Source organism: Tamandua tetradactyla, chromosome 1, assembly GCF_023851605.1.
Source record: "Tamandua tetradactyla isolate mTamTet1 chromosome 1, mTamTet1.pri, whole genome shotgun sequence".
Taxonomy (NCBI): domain Eukaryota; kingdom Metazoa; phylum Chordata; class Mammalia; order Pilosa; family Myrmecophagidae; genus Tamandua; species Tamandua tetradactyla.
This window is the reverse complement of record NC_135327.1, coordinates 212,572,705-212,587,543: the sequence shown is the minus strand read 5'-3', so window position 1 is coordinate 212,587,543 and position 14,839 is coordinate 212,572,705.

Here is a 14,839-nt window from a genome sequence, read left to right as displayed (position 1 = left end):
GCAACAAGGCAAGCTCTAGTGAGGTCGTCTCTCCACGTCTGCTAGCGTTTTGTAACTTTAGGGTGCATTTTTTCACAGTGCCACACAATTTGGATTGAAATGCGAGTTCATATGTATGTCACACTTGTAAAGAGAAAAGTTCAGTAAGGTGAGTTATTTTGGGAAGAAATTTTGCTCCAGTGAAAGGTTACCCTATAATGCTTATATCAAAGTCTGGATCCATGCTAAGTCATTGTTCCATCTTTTCTGCTGTTGGCATCAGCTAGAAGAATATCTTTGTGTTGCTTTTTCTTTGCATTTTTTTCCCCTGCACATACCTTGCTTGCAGGCCTTAATCTTGAGGCTTTCTGTATGAAATACTCTAATACCTAGCTCACAGGATGCTCTTTCCACATTGTGAACTATTTCAAGCACCATAAACTTATAGAGACAATATAATGAGCACCCACAACCTGGCATCATTAAAGACAATATTTTGCAATGTTACTTCAGTTATTATTTTAAAGAAAGAAATCAATATAGATACAGCTTAAGTCTCCTGTACATGCTTCCCCAATTCTAACTATTTCATCCTTCCTGAAAGATAATTGCTCTTTTGATTTTGGTGTTTAATTAGGCCCAATAATGCTTTGATTTTTACTATAAATGCAGGTATGCATCCATAAACAGTTGTCAACATTTTTGGCATGTAGGTAAACTTTATATAATGGTCTAATAGTATAAATATCATTCTACATCTTGCTTTTATCATTCAACTTTTTCTGAGATTCTTCCATTTTGATATATTAAGCTCTAACACATTCATTCTCATTACTGAAAAATGTCTGTTGTATGACTGTACCAAGAATTAAGTATACATTCTCTTGTCCATGGACATATCCGTTATTTACAATTTTTTCTCTAAGGTAAATAAAACTGCAGCAAATATTCTTGTACATATCTCATTGTGCACATGTGTGAGTGTCTCTCTGCAGCACAGCTGGAAGTACAACTTTTGGGTCACAATGTAAGCCCCCTCAATTATCTTAAATTTTGCCAAATTACTTTCCAAAGGAGTTGTATGATCTCACAGTAAGCTTAAGGAATATTTGTTAACCTGATTTGATATATCTAGGACAACCTGACACCTCCAATTTCAACCTGGACATAATTTAATCAATAGTCATTGCAGCAGTGTAAGCTAACCTCTACCCACAAAAGAAAAACCTGGCATGAAGGTAGAATGTATTTAGGATTTTGTGTGATGAAATGTTTAATCCCAGGTTACATGATATGGCAGACAAGTGATTAAATGGCTGATGTGTATCAAAAACTAATCTATCTAAAAGTCAACCTACTTTGTGACATAATTGAACTACATTCTGTGAAGTTTAATTAGATTGTCACTGGCCAGCCCCTAGAGTTTTATTAATTTAATGGCATCGAAATTAAATGCTCCCCGGCTTGTTGTAAAAACACTTCTGGTTGTCTTTGAACAAGAATATGCATGCTTTTGCAGTGCAGCCTGGACAAATCTGCCTTACTGTCCTGGAGCTTCCAGGAGCAAGAAACCATATTCCAAGCAGAAATCATACAGGAAAAAAAAAAAACCATGCAGTTCCACAATGGGAGAGAGAGTGGCACAATCCCTGATACCCAAGGATGGGGCTTCAGATTCCTGGAACAGTGCAGCAGGATGAATCTGAGCACAGACTCCTACTGCACAAAGCCCACATTTGCTACTATCTATGTGTTATAGAACAGGACACATAACCTCTCTGGGTCTCGGTTTTCTTATCTGTAAATTGGAGATAGTAATATCTATTTCACAGGTGTGTTGTGAAACTAAATGAGTAAATGTATGTAAAATGCTCACAAGTGCCCGACATATGGGAAATGCTCTACAATTATTTGTTGTAATTATTAATTTTTGCTATAGAGGGAAGAGTGTTTTGTGTGAAAAGCACAATACAATTGTGCATCAGGCAGATCCGAAGTCTGATCAATTTTTTGTTATTTACGAAATCAATGACCTTGTATAGTGTCACACTATTTTTCTGAGTCTTGTTTTTTTCATATATAAATTCAGGTGGAAAATAAGACACCAATAATTGTATTGTGCAATGGCATTTGAGAGCACGAAGTGCACACCTTGAGCTCCTTTGCTCACAAGTTAAAGAGCTGCACTGACTTGTCTATAGCATATCACCCATAGCTTCAGAAGCAAACGAGCTACACCAACAAGCACAAACCAACCAAACAAACCCCCGAAATGTGGAATTGAAGCTGATAGAGCAGAATAGATCAAACTTTGCCTTGAGGCAAAGGAACCCCAGGATGCTGCCACTTACTGTCACTATGCTGGTAAAGCAGAAACTTTGACCCATGTGACAAATTCCTCCTGGATTTTAGCATTTCACAGAGGTCTTTGCATATTTCCTAACACCCATAATGTTTTCCTTGGCTCCTGGCTAGACAAGAAGGTACAGTTTCAGAACCTTGGTAACAGGAAAATCCTTTTGATACTTCATGTCCGATCTTTTTCATCTATCCTGTTACAGTATTATGCTCCATCTCAAATCTTCTTAGAGGCAGACCAAATAGAAATTGTAGGTCACATTCTCAGAACGCCTTATTTCCTTTCCCCCCTTTGCCATCTAAAGGAAAGACACTGTGATCAGTCAGAGTCAGGATAGAGCGGAAGAGTACATGGTCTTGGAAACTTAACATGTGTTCATAATTTGGGGAAAAGTGAAGAAAAGGAGGTTTCTGTTTCGAAAAGCAGAGGAAATTCTTACTGATGAACTCTGCCCTGAAACACTTCTGCTTCTAGACATATGATTTCCTCCTTTTTCCTCCCTCTAAGCATAACTATTTGAATTAAAAAAAAAAAAAAATGCTAGAGCCAGCTGCCTTCCCAGCCTAGCCCTATAAGGCAATGTGGTCAGGAAAAGGCTTGCCCTGTACAAACCACCTGACATTGATCTCATTCTCTTCCTGGCCCACTTTGCAATGGCTCATCAGCCTAGAGATTGTGTAATTACTGTTTATTGTCAGACAGTTGGCATTTTAATTAGACTGGCAACTTTTAATTATTGCTACTATGTTGTTAGCATATTGTAGAGGATGTTTCTGCTTCAAAATGCTCTCTTAAAATTTTTGTTTACTTTTGCAAAGAGAAAATTCTTCCCAATTTTTTTCCCACCCTCTAATGGGACATAAAGATGAAAAATATTTTTAATGATATGTATTATCACAATAATCTTTATTACAGTTATTATGATGATTAGCCAATAATTACTGAATTGAACAAGACATTCTGCAGAAAGTGTGAAGTATAGAGTCAATTCCTGCCTTCTAGAGGGTTAAATTAGACTAATATAAACTCTCGAATTTCTCCCCTTGCTCAAGTTTTGGGTATACCCAATACATTCCATCCCACCCTCAAGTTAGAGACAAAATTTGACCCTCTTTCTCCTAAATAGCGACACCTAAATTGTGAAACCTAAATACCAAAACTAAATGCAAAAAAAAAAATTGGACTCACTAATAGAGCTTAATAAGTTTTAAAGTATTTCCTCATTTGTCATTAGGAGATGGCAAAATTAGCAGTAATAACTATGTAACTCATAAAGGAATAATCCAGGGGCGGGCCGCGGTGGCTCAGCGGGCAAAGTGCTTGCCTGCTATGCCGGAGGACCTCGGTTCGATTCCCGGCCCCAGCCCATGTAACAAAAACGGAGAAACAAAATACAATAAAACAAGAAAATGTTTCCCTTTAAAAAAAAAAAAAAAAAAAAAAAAAAAAAAAGGAATAATCCAGAGGAGAGAATTCCATTCTTGCTTTTGTCCCCTAAAAAATGGGCTGAGGTTTTGAAGCTGAGATGAGAAGCAGGACTTGCAATAGTCAAAAGTAGGAAACAGGTGAACTTTTCCCATGCCTTTCATTCACTCTCTCCCCTGGCAACATTATACAGTGGCCAGGACCCCAACCTGTCCCCACCTGGCCAGGACACACAGTGGGGAGACCAGCACACCGGACTCTGACCTCCTTCTTCATTCCCATCCACCTCCAGCAGCTCCCACCACCTCAGGGTCTACTTTACATAATAATAATAATAAAGGTTGAGTGCTATTTTAGTTAATCCAATTACATGTGAATAGGAGCTTCCTAGAGAAAACATAAAAAATTTATACTGTTAATGGAAACTTCAATGTTGGCAGCAGGCCAATGAGATAGGGCAGTCATTAAAAGACCAGCCATTGCCTGGCTGCTCCACCTAGGGCTGTACAGACTCAGGTCACATGCAGGTTCTGTCTTTTAATAGCTCTAATAATTTGATTAACCTGTCTAATCTTCAGTCTTCAAACCAGTAGAATGAGGATAACATATCTAAATCAACAAATTGCCATGAAGATATAAGATATTCTTGAGTGAAAATGCCAAGTGAGCTCTTTGTATAGTTGGTGCTGCCCAAATGTTACTTTTTTCCCCACCTCTCTATCTTGCATCTTCTTAGCTCTCCAAGTCCAAAGCTATACAGGAAAATTGAATACCCACTCATCCCATCACCACTTTTTTTTTTCTTAACATGGGCAGACACTGGGAATCGAACCCGGGTCCCCGGCATGGCAGGTGAGAACTCTGCCTGCCGAGCCACCGTGGCCCGTCCCCCCATTGCCACTTTTGCCATGCCACAAAAATGCTTCAGATCCATGTTTGTTCTTTTTTCTTGGCCCTTCTCTCTCTTCCTCCCATTCTCCTTCATTCTTTCTTTCCTTCCTTCTTTCCTGCCTTTCTTCCATAAAAAAGGCACTTAATTTAAAAATCAAATATTACAGAAAAGCTTAAAATTAAAAACAGCCACGTGCTACATTTCTCTCTCAAGTCCAATTTTCCAGAGCCAATGGCTTCTTAAATTTTTAAATAGTTTCTGTTGGAATTTATCTTCACATTTCTAAACAGTAAGTTATGCTGCTAATTCTCAGTTTATTCCTCTTAGATTATATTACTTTCATTCTTTTTCTTGTTTTGGTAAATGAGGATTTAGCCTCTTAAATTCTTCTACTAGACACCTCTTATTCAGCAATACACTATTAGAATACATTTTAGACAAATCAATAATGGAAGTGTACGTTATTTTGATTATGTAAATTTTTTCTTCATAAGTCCAAGTGCACTGGAGATATATTCCCTTTCTTGTAATTTGTCTGTTTTGCTCTTCTTGAGGCTAACTGCCTCATTTTTTCACATGCATTATTATTATTTTTATTTTTATTTTATTTTATATTTTTGGTATGGACAGGCTCCAAATATCAAATCCGGGTCTCTGGCATGGCAGGCTAGAATTCTGCCACTGAGACACCATTGCACCACCCTATTTTTTACAATTCTGTCCTTAACTCTTCACACTTTTATTCTAACCTTCATATACCTATTAATCAAATATAACAAAAATTCCACAGTCCTCTTTTGTTTCCTGGAGACCTCCTCTCCAGAGTCCTTCATCCTTTTGCTCCTCAGAGCCAGTTTCTTATTGGCCTCCACACCTCTGCTATTCTGGAACTTTCCTTCATAGTTCTTGTGTGTTAAATCCACTGTTGACTATATTATATGCTCCCAGGATCAGCAGCTTTACTTTGTCACCACCTGGAAGCTTGTTCAAAAATGCAAAATCTCGGGCCCAGTCCAGAACTACTAACTTAGACTCTACTTTAACAAGACCACAGGCGATGCATATACAGGTTAAAGTTTGCGAAGTACTGGTCATGATCAATACACCTGAACAGACAGCCTGCATCACTTGTCTCCTGCTCAACACATCTAGAGATGTACTAATCTCACAGAGGCATACAGCAGGGAATGTGTATCAATGTGTGTCTTTGAGTTGGTGTTTTGGTAACCGAAGAATCCCAGTTCCATTTTGTCAGTCTGCCCCTGAAGTGTTTGAAGAAGGGATGGGATCTAACAAAAAAAAACAAGAGGGCTCTTGTGCCTCCATGCTTGAAAGCTGAGGTTATATTTGGGTCTGCATGGAGGGGACAGAAGGAAAGATGGACTCTGGGAAAGGTGCTTCATAGAGTGAATTGTTTAGAAAGTAAACATTTTCCATATAATGAACCTCTCAGTGGACAGCTGTAGAAAGTAGGTATCAATTTTAGACTCTTATACACACAAAATCGGTCTGTTCTTCAGATATACTAGTTTCATTAATTCAATATTTTCCATTGCGTATGAAATGATCACATTTCAATTATGGCATCAAATGGTACCTCACAGATCCAAGTCCCTTTCTTCTTTTCCTATGTCTCTCCTTCCTTCCTTCCTTGCTTCTTTCCTTTCTTTCTTCACATCTGAACACGTCTTCTGATTCTAAAGCTAATAGAGTGAATTGAAGAAGTGTACTTACTTTCTTGCTTCTCAATTTTCTCAACAGGGCACATTACCGCATGCCACGCTGGTGAGTTGTCATACTTAATTAATATCCATTAAATGATGACAAAGAAGTCTTCTTACATGTGCATCTTATTCCTAGTTCATTCAAATTCTTTTGTGAGACTCAATATAGAAAGAATAGATATAAATATCCTCCAGCTTCTCGTATCACACAAATAATGATATATTTTTTTGCTGTTGTTATTGTTAATGATCCTAGGACTCATGATTTGGTCTCTGGCTCCCCAGATTAACTGCATACTGATGGCCCAGTTCCAGGGTTATTTAAAGTATACTTATCTTTCAAATTAGCACATTATAAATGAATAGGAAGCTAATGCATTTCACTTGTTCAGATTAGGCACCGTCAGCATTCTCTACATCAAAATGGATGCTGCATTCTAGAAAGGAAGCTACCTCCAGGGGAGGGGTGGAAGAGTATCCACCCAGATTCATAAGAATGTCAGAGTGCAGTTCTGAAAATGTTGAGTGCCTTTCTTATCTTTACTCAATGGCAAAAAATGCTCCTTCAAGCCACTGACAAAAGCGTTTCAATTCCTTCGCCTTCATTTGTGCACTCCTGAGAGAGCACCTCTTGATTTTCTGCTAATGGTAACCTTCCCCAATTGGCACATTAGGAATCATAGAAACTCGCTACCAATGGTCACTATGACTCTTTGTGAATCGGACCATTAAAACACAAATAGCACGAAGAATGCTTGTGCGTTTTCTAATAAACTTTGGAAAATCCTATCTGAAAGCATATAGTTCAGTCCATATTTCCGGGGAGAAAATGAAACTACAATGATTTCCTTTGGCTTGGTTGTCTTTTAAAAGCACTAAAATCCACCCTCTTAACATGAAAAGGTCAGGAGGATGCTGACTATTTGAGTCCAAGCATTTTGACATCATGTTTAACTCTACGGTATTTATAATTCTCTCAATGGCTTGGGAACCATGTCTTTCCTCGCAATTTTTTTTTCTTTTAACAATTCCACTTGCAACACTTTTTTTTTAACAAAAAATAGAATGAATGTGTCCCCTTTGTTTAATCACAACAAAAATTTCAAACTATAGAATACACCATTATTATGACAAAACATTCTTGTATACTTAGCTGCTCTATTTATGGATATCCACAGGGCCTGGGAACCGTGAGAGCTGCTGTTGTCTTGCCAGCTGAAGAAGCATGAACTCTGTGTGTTTAGAGACCTCCAGCATTATTGTTTTAACACAGGCTGCTCTCAGGGACTGTGGCTGTTCTTTTCTTTATTTGGAAGCATCTTCGGCCATCTTTGAGAATTGACTTTGTTATTATCAGCCCTAAATCAGTTAAGTATTCAGAAGGATTATCTGGTAAGGGTTTAAAAGGTATATATATATATATATATATATATATATATATATATATTTGTATATGTGTATGTGTATATATATATATTTGTATATGTGTATGTGTATATATATATATATTTGTATATGTGTATGTATATATATATATGTATATGAAAGGGCTATATATGAAATTGAAAGCCAATCATTACAGAACTTGAGTTTTGCTCATTTAACTATGCCTTTGGCTCCTCACTCATGCATTTCACTTTCTGCCGACTGCAATGTAAAGCAGCAAAAAAAAAAGTCACCCTTAAAAGTAACTTTTTTTCCTGATTTTTAAAAATCTATCATAAATATAGGAATGAGTCTCTTTCCTTGTTCTCATTTGCAATGTCCAAATGGAAAACAGCACAGCAAAATGGCATAAAAATGCAATCTCTCTTTTCGATGTAATTCACCTGTATTCTAGAAAAGCTGATGATGCTGGAATATCACTCGATCTACTATTGCTGCCCTGGCTGCCTATGGGACAAGGAGCATGCCGAAATGTCTGACTTGGAGGGGGCCCAGTTTAATTGTGTCATGGCTTTTTTACCAGCTTGTGTATATCCAATGTCTGGAATAGAGAATATTCTGTGAAAGAAGCACCTATCACACCTGAGCATACCTGGTGGGGAATTGGGAGATTACCAATACCCAAGGAGACAAAATAGCCCCAAGTTACAGCACAATATCTTTCATCCCACAGCCTTTCTGTTTTGCCTGTATTCCTTTCTACTTTTTACTACAAATTAGGCTTCCATTCATTGGGGAGGAAGGGAGGATACATTAGAAAGCAAACCTCACAGACTGTCCAAGGCAGATGATTAGTTTAGCCTCTTCCAGTGCTAGGAGTCCTAAATCTCGGATGCACTGACAAATTAGCTGTAGATTATATTTCACATCTGTAGCAAGCATTCAAAACAAACTGCAATTTAAATATATTTCTTTCTGCACTCCTGTGCTGTAGAAACACCTTATAGAATGCATTTGGTATATCAAGACTATAAGTGAGTTTCTTTTGTAATTTCTTTCTTTTTAAAGAAAATGAATATAACAGATATCATCAATGAAAATATCTTCTGAGAACACATCAAGATATTTCTTCTTAAGTAGCCTTTTCCCCAGTATGCAGAATGGATCGCTGAGCCAGCTGTTTATAGGACATAATTATTACTCCCTGGCTGCACCTAGGAGAAAGGGGAAGAATTTTTAAGAAGTAGAATGTACCCAATGTCCAAAGATGTTGCTAATTAATTTTCTCATTACTTCCGTTCAAACTGCTTGCTTGCTCAGGAAATGGGTTTCTAAACTGCTGAAAAAAAAAGCGAAGTATGACCCTAGCAGATCATGTTTCCCAGGAAGCTTTTTCCAACAGAGCAGCCACTTCCACATGTCGCTTTCCAATTAGAACATCTTACACACTTCTGCCCCTCAGCTCCTCAAACAGGAAAACATTTTGGGGCGTTAGCCCTATTCACACCTCTCTTTAATAGTAAACACTGAGGCCAATGTGTGTCATGGAAAACACAGAGAAATGTCTTTCCCCCAAGATTACAGAGTAGAAAAGCAGTAACTGTTATTTATGCACCTATTGTTCACAGCTTGCTCATTGTTTATAGTTAATTGCATAGAACAACCCATCATTTACCACGGAAGCTTATAAAAGTCCATTCATCCATAGCAATGTTACTTAAAAATAATCTAGCCTAGAATTCCCCACCCAAAACATGTACACACACACATTCATGAAACACACACACAAGCTTACACACATTCACAAGTACCACATGAATACACCCCAACTCAATAAGTAATATAAAGCCTTGAATTAACAGAAATAGTGTCCTCCTCAATCCTTCTTGCATCTCTACTTACAACCCTGCCATGACACATGTTCATTTTAGTAGCATTTTTAACTTGAAATACTCAAAAGAAATGGGCTTTCTTCATCGAAGCATTTGATTGATCTTGGAAGCTTCCTGGAATAGTGGAAAGGACATTTAGCTGGGAATTAGCTCTATTCCTTGTGCCAGAAAACTTTTCAGAACCTCACTTTCCTCATGTATACTTTGAGATATCATAAGATGTGTATCACAAGAGCTTCATGAAGTTTAGATAAGATAATGATTTTAAAGCCTCATTAAAATTTTTAATTGATAATAAAATACTGTAAAGTTTACTGCTATTTTTGAAAATGTGAAACAGAAATGACTTTATATTTGATACTCCATGTATAAAGGCATTAAAATAATTTACAGGAAAATAATTGATCTACTTGTTTTTATTGCCTTTCTGAATACTGATTGGAACAATAGTAGTTGTTTCTTTACTGGTTGCTACAAATGAAATAAAAATATATGCATTTTCTCATCACTTAATAATAATAATAAATATATACGAATATATATGATGGCTTTCTACTTGTTAGGCATAATTCTAAGTGTTTAACACAGATTGACCTATCTTATCCTCCCAAAAGCCCTATAATGGAGGTAATATTAGCCCCATTTTGCAGCACAAAACTGAGGCCCTGAAAACATAAGTATCTTGGTTACAGTTACATAGCTACTAATTGACAAAACCAGCAAATGTATGTAGATGGTCAAGTTTTCAGAGTCCATATTCTTAAGCAGATGCTAGGCACTCCCATGGTTTTTAAATATTATCAAGGAGAATCAGAATAAGTTTTTAAATGTTAGTTTGTATTATTTGGAAGTTTCCAAATTGCTTCCAATAACTTGAATTATTTGCCCATTATAATACTGCCTCAGAGGAAAAGCACATAATATTCTCTCTTAGAGAAGAAAAAAGAAACTGTTTTTAAAAATGAGGTCATCTGTCCAAAATAATCCACTATTAGCCCTGGGATTCAAGGTCCTGGTCTCTGAAGATTTGGTTTGTTGACTATTTCAATGACCCATTAAAATGGTCATTTATCTGCCACGTCATTGAAAGGGTTGAACACAAAATTGGGATTTTGAGTAACATGTCACAGCTTAGAACTCAGGCCAGTAAGCACAACAGGCTTTCGAACAGATCAAGGCCTGAGCCACCCACCCTGCCCTTGAGTTTAGTTTGTCCTGCCTCAGCTGAGACTGAGTCTGAACTCAGGACTTGTGTGGACTGAGAGCTGTCCCGTTCCCAAGCCCTACCGTTTTCTGTTCAATACATGATTGCCACCTAGATAGCTATTTCAGTCAGGGTTTGGTCAGGAAAACTGGCATTATGAGGCAGAAGATTAAAACAGGAAATTAGGGCATCCATGGCTGTTGAAAAACCACCCACGGTGAAGGGAAGGAAGGTCACTTTCAGGAATCTGGAAATGCAGGAGCCATAAGAAAGCTCGGCCATTCCCAGGAAAATGCCTAATGACCTTGAGCAAAACCCCATGAGCGCCATCTGCTGATGCCCATGTACCTGCCCGCAGCTGTCCCTGGAGCCCAACAGCTTCTGCCTTGCTTCTGTCTTCCAAATCCTGCATGAACGCCTCTCTTTGGTGTCACCGGAGCATTGTGCAAGGGGAGCAAGGAAATGTCGTTTTGAGGTTCTAAGTCTCTGCTTTAGAGGCAGGAGCTCAGAAGGGCGGGGTGGTACCTGCATCAACAGTAAACAGTAGGTGGTATAGGTGTAGACAAAATGCAAAGAATAATCCTGGGACTTCCCATCCCAAAATGTATGACTGAGCAATTTGCTGGGGTAGTTATTATGTAGCGTTCTTCACCAGTAGCATTCTGTAGCAGCCTTTCTCACCCTTTCCTATGTATTCTTCACTGCCCCTCTCAAAGAGCCCTGCTATCAGATAAAATGTTCATATGCCTGATATGCCACCATGGATTTATGTGAGGCCCCAAACATGTGGTTCAAAAGAAATGAGTCCATCATTCAAAATAACCATGACATCCCATTAAAAATATTCATTTGTTCATTTTAGTCTGCAGCATGCACAACATAGATTGTTGTGGATTCATTCGATACCAATGAATGTTTATTGTGTTCTCTCTCAAAAGTAATGTTCTAAGTATTGGTGCTATAGTGGAGAAGAAGCTAAACAAGAGTCCTGACCTCATGGAGTTAACTTCCCAGTAAGGGAAGTCATGTCATAAGCAAATATGTACAATGTCACTGGGTATTTGTGGTAAGGGGAAAAAATAGAATAACAGAATGAGGAGGACAAGAGCGATTGAGAGAGAGATATTTTATATATAGGGAGGTCAAGTTGACATTTTAAGAGTGATCCAAAAGAAGTAAGAATGCAGAACACACGGGTTTTTGAGGGACGCATATTCCAAGCAGAGGGAACAATGAGTATCAAAGCTTTGCAGTGGAATGTACTTGCCATATTCAAGGATTAGCAAGGCGTATACTGAGATGAGAGAAAATCAGAGGAGAAATAGGAAGAAAGGTTGAGGGCTGGAAGAATATATCATGAAAGTGTTTATTCACTATGATAAGGACTTTGAAGTTTACTCCAAGTGAGGTGGTATTTTGGGTTGAATTGTGTTGGCCCAAAAGATTAAGTACTAACCCTCAGTCCATGAATATAGCCTTACTTGGAAATAGAGTCTTGGGAGAGATGATTAGTTCAGATGAGACCAAACTGGAATAGGGTGGGCTCTAATCCACTATGACTGGTATCTTTAAAAGAAGGTGAGGGCGGGCCATGGTGTCTCAGCAGGTAGAATTCTTGCCTGCCATGCCAAAGACCTGGGTTCGATTCCCGGTGCCTGCCCATGAAAAAAGAAAAAGAAGGTGAGAGTGGGATATGGATAAATAGACACTGAGGAGGAGGCCATTTGAAGTTGGAGAAGGCAGAGTGATGCATCTGTAAGCCAAGAAATGGAAAAATTGCTAGGAAACCAGTAGATACTAGAAGAAGCAAGGAAGGATTCTCCCTACCAGTACCAGAGGGAGTGTGGGGCTGGTAGCACTTTGATTTTGGGCATCTAACCTCCAGAACTGGGAGACAACATACTCCTGCTATTTTAAGTCACTGAGTTTGTGGCCCTTTGTATTGGCAGCACTAGGACCCTAAGACAGGTGGAAAGCCAGTGAATATATTGGAGTGTAGAAGTGAGGTAATCTGACTGATAATTTGGAAATATCAGTTTGACTGTTGTGTGGTGATCAGAAAGCAGTGGGCAAGAGGAGGATGCAGGAAGACTAGTGAGGAGGCTGTCAAGATAATCCAGAGAATAAGATGATGGCTTGGGCCATGGTCATAGCTGTTCAGATGCACAGACCAGTCATATTCTTTGTATGTTTTGAAGGTAGTGAGATGAGATTTGCTGATGGGTTGGATGTCAGTTGTGGTAGAGAATAGCTAAAATCATTACCAACACAGGGCCAGCTTCATGGGTGTGTGGTTGGTGTACACTCAGGGTCTGATGTTCTGCTGTGGTCACCTTGAAATCCTTATAATGTTTAATCAAAGATTTCCTCATTTTCACTCTGTGCAAATTACATGGTCAGTCTTGCTCCAAGGAATTTTGATCTGAGCAACTAGGAGAATGGGGTAGCTAGTTAGTAACTTGGGGAAGACTACAGTAGAGCAGATTTTTGTGGGGGGAAGGAAATTGGGAGTTTAGAACCACTGAATATGAAACATAAAAGTGAAGGTATTTGTGCAATGTGGACAAACTTTGAAAACATGATGCTATGCAAAAGAAACCAGATGCAATAGGGCACATGTTGTGGGATTCCATTTATATGAAATATCCAGAATAGGCAAATCCATAGAGGCAGAAAGTAGATTAGAGGTTCCAGAAGTTAGGGGGAGAAAGAATGGAGAGTGGCTGCTTAATGGGTATGGGGTTTCCTTTTGGGTTAAGGAAGTGTTCTGGAGCTAGATAGGGATGATGTTTACACAACACTCTGAACGTACTAAATGACATTAATGGGAAATTTTATGCTACATGTATTTTACCACATTTTTTTTTTTAAAAAGAAAGCTGTCTATTATACAATTTCTCTACAAGTGTGATATTCAGAAAAGAAGTTGAGCTAGAGATAATACATTTAGGAGCAATCTTTGCATAAAATATTTTAAGTGAAGTTTCCATTCCTGGTGCCTGCCATTGTAAAGATTAAAAAAAAAAAAAGTGAACCATGTGCAAGCCAAGGTTTAAAAGCAGAGAAAAGGAGAACAATTCAATAAAAAACATTGAGGAATAACTAGCGAAGAGTAACATGAATATATGTGTCCCACTAGTCAAGAAAGAAAAGATTTTCAAAAAAGAACACATGACTGCCAAAGGCCAGTGAGAAGTTAAGTAGATGAGGATTGAGGATTGCCCATTGCATTTGACATTGTAGGTCACTGATGGTCCAGAAAAGAGGCAGTTCATTAGAGAGACAAAATGTCTGACTTGAATGGTTCAAGAAGGAATAGAAGTGAAGAAAGTAGAGATTTTCCCATAAAGACCACGTGTTAGAGTTGCATTATGGATACAGCTCAGCAAGCTCTTTTTAAAATCTCTTCTTTTTTCTCAACAAGTCAAGAAATCACATCAGGAGGCAAGGGAAAGTGATATTATTATAGAGATCTTTTGAACCTACTTGAATTATTTTTTACATTATCAAATAGCAGACTTCTGTATTTTCATTATTAGTTACAAATTATTGGTACTCCCCCACGAGGGGCATTGTTATGACAGAGTGCCTCCCCTGCAAGCTGAGAACAGCTGTTCGATGGCCCACAGATGTTCTGCAAAAGTGTGTTTCTACATGGCCTTTACTACCTGGAAGAGGTGAGGCATTAGGAGAGCTCTAGCATCTAATTTAATGCAGACGTGATTGATATTTGATAGCTGCCACTGCATATGGAACAACCTTGTCTGTACACTGCACACTTCGGGCTGCAGGGCAACAAGAAAGGACCTGAATACAGGAATTCCTGTAAGATGTGTCAAAAAGACCACAGGCAGTACAAGTGCCACTGAAAATTGAATTTTAAAGCCAGATAAATGTATGTGTAAAACTACAAAATAGAGAGAGAATGAATCAGGTGTAGAACCATACATATGCATCATAGCCACAGATTTAAAACCC